This window comes from Procambarus clarkii, chromosome 19 (assembly GCF_040958095.1).
Source record: "Procambarus clarkii isolate CNS0578487 chromosome 19, FALCON_Pclarkii_2.0, whole genome shotgun sequence".
In the NCBI taxonomy this organism is placed as follows: Eukaryota; Metazoa; Arthropoda; class Malacostraca; order Decapoda; family Cambaridae; genus Procambarus; species Procambarus clarkii.
Genome location: NC_091168.1, coordinates 41,588,141 through 41,597,441, shown reverse-complemented (window position 1 = coordinate 41,597,441; position 9,301 = coordinate 41,588,141).

Below are 9,301 nucleotides of genomic sequence, written 5' to 3'. Positions count from 1 at the left end.
AAACCAACCAGTACCACCAACCCACCAGTACCACCAACACACCAGTACCGCCAACTCACCAGTACCGCCAACCCACCAGTACCACCAACCCACCAGTACCACCAACCCACCAGTACCACCAACCCACCAGTACCACCAACACACCAGTACTACCAACACACCAGTACCACCAACACACCAGCACCACAACATACCAGCACCACCAACACACCAATACCACCAACACACCAGTACCACCAACCCACCAGTACCACCAACACACCAGTACTACCAACACACCAGTACTACCAACACACCAGTACCACCAACAAACCAGCACAACCAACACACCAGCACCACCAACACACCAGCACCACCAACACACCAATACCACCAACACACCAGTACCACCAACCCACCAGTACCACCAACCCACCAGTACTACCAACACACCAGTACCACCAACACACCAGCACCACAACATACCAGCACCACCAACACACCAATACCACCAACACACCAGTACCACCAACCCACCAGTACCACCAACCCACCAGTACCACCAACCCACCAGAACCACCAACACACCAGAACCACCAACACACCAGTACCACCAACACACCAGTACCACCAACACACCAGTACCACCAACACACCAGTACCACCAACCCACCAGTACCACCAACCCACCAGTACCACCAACCCACCAGTACCACCAACCCACCAGTACCACCAACCCACCAGTACCACCAACCCACCAGTACCACCAACCCACCAGTACCACCAACACACCAGTACCACCAACACACCAGTACCACCAACCCACCAGTACCACCAACCCTCCAGTACCACCAACACACCAGTACCACCAACCCACCAGTACCATAAACCAACCAGTACCACCAACCCACCAGTACCACCAACACACCAGTACCGCCAACTCACCAGTACCACCAACCCACCAGTACCACCAACCCACCAGTACCACCAACCCACCAGTACCACCAACCCACCAGTACCACCAACACACCAGTACTACCAACACACCAGTACCACCAACACACCAGCACCACAACATACCAGCACCACCAACACACCAATACCACCAACACACCAGTACCACCAACCCACCAGTACCACCAACACACCAGTACTACCAACACACCAGTACCACCAACAAACCAGCACAACCAACACACCAGCACCACCAACCCACCAGTACCACCAACCCACCAGTACCACCAACACACCAGTACCACCAACACACCAGCACCACCAACACACTATCACCACCAACACACCAGCACCACCAACACACCAGTACCACCAACACATCAGTACCACCAACACACCAGTACCACCAACACACCAGCACCACCAACACACCAGCACCACCAACACACCAGTACCACCAACACATCAGTACCACCAACCCACCAGTACCACCAACACACCAGTACCACCAACCCACCAGAACCACCAACACACCAGTACCACCAACACACCAGAACCACCAACACACCAGTACCACCAACACACCAGTACCACCAATACACCAGTACCACCAACACACCAGTACCACCAACACACCAGCACCACCAACACACCAGCACCACCAACACACCAATACCACAAACACACCAGTACCACCAACCCACCAGTACCACCAACCCACCAGTACCACCAACCCACCAGTACCACCAACCCACCAGAACCACCAACACACCAGAACCACCAACACACCAGTACCACCAACACACCAGTACCACCAACACACCAGTACCACCAACACACCAGTACCACCAACACACCAGTACCACCAACACACCAGTACCACCAACCCACCAGTACCACCAACCCACCAGTACCACCAACCCACCAGTACCACCAACCCACCAGTACCACCAACCCACCAGTACCACCAACCCACCAGTACCACCAACACACCAGTACCACCAACACACCAGTACCACCAACCCACCAGTACCACCAACCCACCAGTACCACCAACACACCAGTACCACCAACCCACCAGTACCACAAACCAACCAGTACCACCAACCCACCAGTACCACCAACACACCAGTACCACCAACACACCAGTACCACCAATACACCAGAACCACCAACCCACCAGTACCACCAACCCACCAGTACCACCAACCCACCAGTACCACCAACCCACCAGAACCACCAACACACCAGAACCACCAACACACCAGTACCACCAACACACCAGTACCACCAACACACCAGTTCCACCAACACACCAGTACCACCAACCCACCAGTACCACCAACCCACCAGTACCACCAACCCACCAGTACCACCAACCCACCAGTACCACCAACCCACCAGTACCACCAACCCACCAGTACCACCAACACACCAGTACCACCAACCCACCAGTACCATAAACCCACCAGTACCACCAACCCACCAGTACCACCAACACACCAGTACCACCAACCCACCAGTACCACCAACCCACCAGTACCACCAACCCACCAGTACCACCAACCCATCAGTACCACAAACACAACAGTACCACCAACACACCAGTACCACCAACCCACCAGTACCACCAACCCAACAGTACCACAAACACAACAGTACCACCAACACACCAGTACCACCAACACACCAGTACCACCAACACACCAGTACCACCAACCCATCAGTACCACCTACACATTAGTACCACCAACCCACCAGTACCACGAACCCATCAGTACCACCAACACACCAGTACCACCAACCCACCAGTACCACCAACACACCAGTACCACCAACCCATCAGTACCACCAACACATTAGTACCACCAACCCACCAGTACCACCAACACAACAGTACCACCAACCCACCAGTACCACCAACCCACCAGTACCACCAACCCATCAGTACCACCAACCCATCAGTACCACCAACACACCAGTACCACCAACCCATCAGTACCACCAACAGACCAGTACCACCAACACACCAGTACCACCAACCCACCAGTACCACCAACCCACCAGTACCACCAACACACCAGTACCACCAACACACCAGTACCACCAACCCACCAGTACCACCAACACACCAGTACCACCAACTCACCAGTACCACCAACCCACCAGTACCACCAACCCACCAGTACCACCAACCCACCAGTACCACCAACCCACCAGTACCACCAACACACCAGTACCACCAACACACCAGTACCACCAACCCACCAGTACCACCAACACACCAGTACCACCAACTCACCAGTACTACCAACACACCAGCACCACCAACACACCAGTACCACCAACACACCAATACCACCAACACACCAGTACCACCAACCCATCAGCATCACCAAACACCAGTACTACCAACACACCAGTACCACCAACAAACCAGCACCACCAACACACCAGCACCACCAACTCACCAATACCACCAACACACCAGTACCACCAACCCACCAGTACCACCAACAAACCAGTACTGTCAACACACCAGTACCACCAACAAACCAGCACCACCAATACACCAGCACCACCAACACACCAGCACCACCAACACACCAATACCACCAACACACCAGTACCACCAACCCACCAGTAGCACCAACACACCAGTACCACCAACACACCAGTACCACCAACACACCAGTACCACCAACCCACCAGTACCACCAACCCACCAGAACCACCAACACACCAGTACCACCAACAAACCAGCACAACCAACACACCAGTACCACCAACAAACCAGCACAACCAACACACCAGCACCACCAACACACCAGCACCACCAACACACCAGCACCACCAACACACCAATACCACCAACACACCAGTACCACCAACCCACCAGTACCACCAACACACCAGTACCACCAACACACCAGTACCACCAACACACCAGTACCGCCAACCCACCAGTACCACCAACACACCAGTACCACCAACACACCAGCACCACCAACACACCAGCACCACCAACACACCAGCACCACCAACACACCAGCACCACCAACACACCAGTACCACCAACACACCAGTACCACCAACACATCAGTACCACCAACACACCAGTACCTCCAACACACCAGCACCACCAACACACCAGCACCACCAACACACCAATACCACAAACACACCAGTACCACCAACCCACCAGTACCACCAACACACCAGTACCACCAACCCACCAGTACCACCAACCCACCAGTACCACCAACCCACCAGTACCACAAACACAACAGTACCACCAACACACCAGTACCACTAACCCACCAGTACCACCAACCCAACAGTACCACAAACACAACAGTACCACCAACACACCAGTACCACCTACACACCAGTACCACCAACACACCAGTACCACCAACACACCAGTACCACCAACCCATCAGTACCACCAACACATTAGTACCACCAACCCACCAGTACCACCAACCCATCAGTACCACCAACACACCAGTACCACCAACCCACCAGTACCACCAACACACCAGTACCACCAACCCATCAGTACCACCAACACATTAGTACCACCAACTCACCAGTACCACCAACACAACAGTACCACCAACCCACCAGTACCACCAACCCATCAGTACCACCAACACACCGGTACCACCAACTCACCAGTACTACCAACACACCAGTACCACCAACACACCAGAACCACCAACACACCAGTACCACCAACACACCAGTACCACCAACACACCAGAACCACCAACACACCAGTACCACCAACACACCAGTACCACCAATACACCAGTACCACCAACACACCAGTACCACCAACCCACCAGTACCACCAACACACCAGTACCACCAACCCACCAGTACCACCAACCCACCAGTACCACCAACACACCAGTACCACCAACCCACCAGTACCACCAACCCACCAGTACCACCAACCCACCAGTACCACCAACCCATCAGTAACACAAACACAACAGTACCACCAACACACCAGTACCACCAACCCACCAGTACCACCAACCCAATAGTACCACAAACACAACAGTACCACCAACACACCAGTACCACCTACACACCAGTACCACCAACACCCCAGTACCACCAACACACCAGTACCACCAACCCATCAGTACCACCAACACATTAGTACCACCAACCCACCAGTACCACGAACCCATCAGTACCACCAACACACCAGTACCACCAACCCACCAGTACCACCAACACACCAGTACCACCAACCCATCAGTACCACCAACACATTAGTACCACCAACCCACCAGTACCACCAACACAACAGTACCACCAACCCACCAGTACCACCAACCCACCAGTACCACCAACCCATCAGTACCACCAACATACCAGTACCACCAACCCATCAGTACCACCAACAGACCAGTACCACCAACCCACCAGTACCACCAACCCACCAGTACCACCAACACACCAGTACCACCAACACACCAGTACCACCAACACACCAGTACCACCAACGCACCAGTACCACCAACCCACCAGTACCACCAACCCACCAGTACCACCAACCCACCAGTACCACCAACCCACCAGTACCACCAACACACCAGTACCACCAACACACCAGTACCACCAACACACCAGTACCACCAACCCACCAGTACCACCAACCCACCAGTACCACCAACACAACAGTACCACCAACCCACCAGTACCACCAACCCATAAGTACCACCAACACACCGGTACCACCAACTCACCAGTACTACCAACACACCAGTACCACCAACACACCAGAACCACCAACACACCAGTACCACCAACACACCAGTACCACCAACACACCAGAACCACCAACACACTAGTACCACCAACACACCAGTACCACCAATACACCAGTACCACCAACACACCAGTACCACCAACCCACCAGTACCACCAACACACCAGTACCACCAACCCACCAGTACCATAAACCCACCAGTACCACCAACACAGCAGTACCACCAACCCACCAGTACCACCAACCCACCAGTACCACCAACCCACCAGTACCACCAACCCATCAGTAACACAAACACAACAGTACCACCAACACACCAGTACCACCAACCCACCAGTACCACCAACCCAATAGTACCACAAACACAACAGTACCACCAACACACCAGTACCACCTACACACCAGTACCACCAACACACCAGTACCACCAACACACCAGTACCACCAACCCATCAGTACCACCAACACATTAGTACCACCAACCCACCAGTGCCACGAACCCATCAGTACCACCAACACACCAGTACCACCAACCCACCAGTACCACCAACACACCAGTACCACCAACCCATCAGTACCACCAACACATCAGTACCACCAACCCACCAGTACCACCAACACAACAGTACCACCAACCCACCAGTACCACCAACCCACCAGTACCACCAACCCATCAGTACCACCAACATACCAGTACCACCAACCCATCAGTACCACCAACAGACCAGTACCACCAACCCACCAGTACCACCAACCCACCAGTACCACCAACACACCAGTACCACCAACACACCAGTACCACCAACCCACCAGTACCACCAACACACCAGTACCACCAACTCACCAGTACTACCAACCCACCAGTATCACCAACCCACCAGTACCACCAACCCACCAGTACCACCAACACACCAGTACCACCAACACACCAGTACCACCAACCAACCAGTACCACCAACACACCAGTACCACCAACTCACCAGTACTACCAACACACCAGTACCACCAACACACCAGCACCACCAATACACCAGCACCACCATCACACCAGCACCACCAACACACCAATACCACCAACACACCAGTAGCACCAACCCACCAGTAGCACCAACACACCAGTACCACCAACACACCAGTACCACCAACACACCAGTACCACCAACGCACCAGTACCACCAACCCACCAGTACCACCAACACACCAGTACCACCAACACACCAGCACCACCAACACACCAGCACCACCAACACACCAGCACCACCAACACACCAGTACCACCAACTCACCAGTACCACCAACACATCAGTACCACCAACACACCAGAACCACCAACACACCAGCACCACCAACACACCAGCACCACCAACACACCAGCACCACCAACACACCAGCACCACCAACACACCAGCACCACCAACACACCAGCACCACCAACACACCAGCACCACCAACACACCAATACCACCAACACACCAGTACCACCAACTTACCAGTACCACCAACACACCAGTACCACCAAAACACCAGTCCCACCAACACACCAGTACCACCAACCCACCAGTACCACCAACACACCAGCACCACCAACCCACCAACACACCAGTACCACCAACACAACAGTACCACCAATACTCCAGTACCACCAACACACCAGTACCACCAACACACCAGTACCACCAACCCACCAGTACCACCAACCCACCAGTACCACCAACCCACCAGTACCACCAACACACCAGTACCACCATCCCACCAGTACCACCAACCCACCAGTACCACCAACCAACCAGTACCACCAACACACCAGTACCACCAACCCACCAGTACCATAAACCCACCAGTACCACCAACCCACCAGTACCACCAACACACCAGTACCACCAATCCACCAGTACCACCAACCCACCAGTACCACCAACCCACCAGTACCACCAACCCATCAGTACCACAAACACAACAGTACCACCAACACACCAGTACCACCAACCCACCAGTACCACCAACCCAACAGTACCACAAACACAACAGTACCACCAACACACCAGTACCACCAACACACCAGTACCACCAACACACCAGTACCACCAACCCACCAGTACCACCAACCCACCAGTACCACCAACCCACCAGTACCACCAACCCATCAGTACCACAAACACAACAGTACCACCAACACACCAGTACCACCAACCCACCAGTACCACCAACCCATCAGTACCACAAACACAACAGTACCACCAACACACCAGTACCACCAACCCACTAGTACCACCAACCCAACAGTACCACAAACACAACAGTACCACCAACACACCAGTACCACCAACACACCAGTACCACCAACACACCAGTACCACCAACCCACCAGTACCACCAACCCACCAGTACCACAAACACAACAGTACCACCAACACACCAGTACCACTAACCCACCAGTACCACCAACCCAACAGTACCACAAACACAACAGTACCACCAACACACCAGTACCACCTACACACCAGTACCACCAACACACCAGTACCACCAACACACCAGTACCACCAACCCATCAGTACCACCAACACATTAGTACCACCAACCCACTAGTACCACCAACCCATCAGTACCACCAACACACCAGTACCACCAACCCACCAGTACCACCAACACACCAGTACCACCAACCCATCAGTACCACCAACACATTAGTACCACCAACTCACCAGTACCACCAACACAACAGTACCACCAACCCACCAGTACCACCAACCCATCAGTACCACCAACACACCGGTACCACCAACTCACCAGTACTACCAACACACCAGTACCACCAACACACCAGAACCACCAACACACCAGTACCACCAACACACCAGTACCACCAACACACCAGAACCACCAACACACCAGTACCACCAACACACCAGTACCACCAATACACCAGTACCACCAACACACCAGTACCACCAACCCACCAGTACCACCAACACACCAGTACCACCAACCCACCAGTACCACCAACCCACCAGTACCACCAACACACCAGTACCACCAACCCACCAGTACCACCAACCCACCAGTACCACCAACCCACCAGTACCACCAACCCATCAGTAACACAAACACAACAGTACCACCAACACACCAGTACCACCAACCCACCAGTACCACCAACCCAATAGTACCACAAACACAACAGTACCACCAACACACCAGTACCACCTACACACCAGTACCACCAACACACCAGTACCACCAACACACCAGTACCACCAACCCATCAGTACCACCAACACATTAGTACCACCAACCCACCAGTACCACGAACCCATCAGTACCACCAACACACCAGTACCACCAACCCACCAGTACCACCAACACACCAGTACCACCAACCCATCAGTACCACCAACACATTAGTACCACCAACCCACCAGTACCACCAACACAACAGTACCACCAACCCACCAGTACCACCAACCCACCAGTACCACCAACCCATCAGTACCACCAACATACCAGTACCACCAACCCATCAGTACCACCAACAGACCAGTACCACCAACCCACCAGTACCACCAACCCACCAGTACC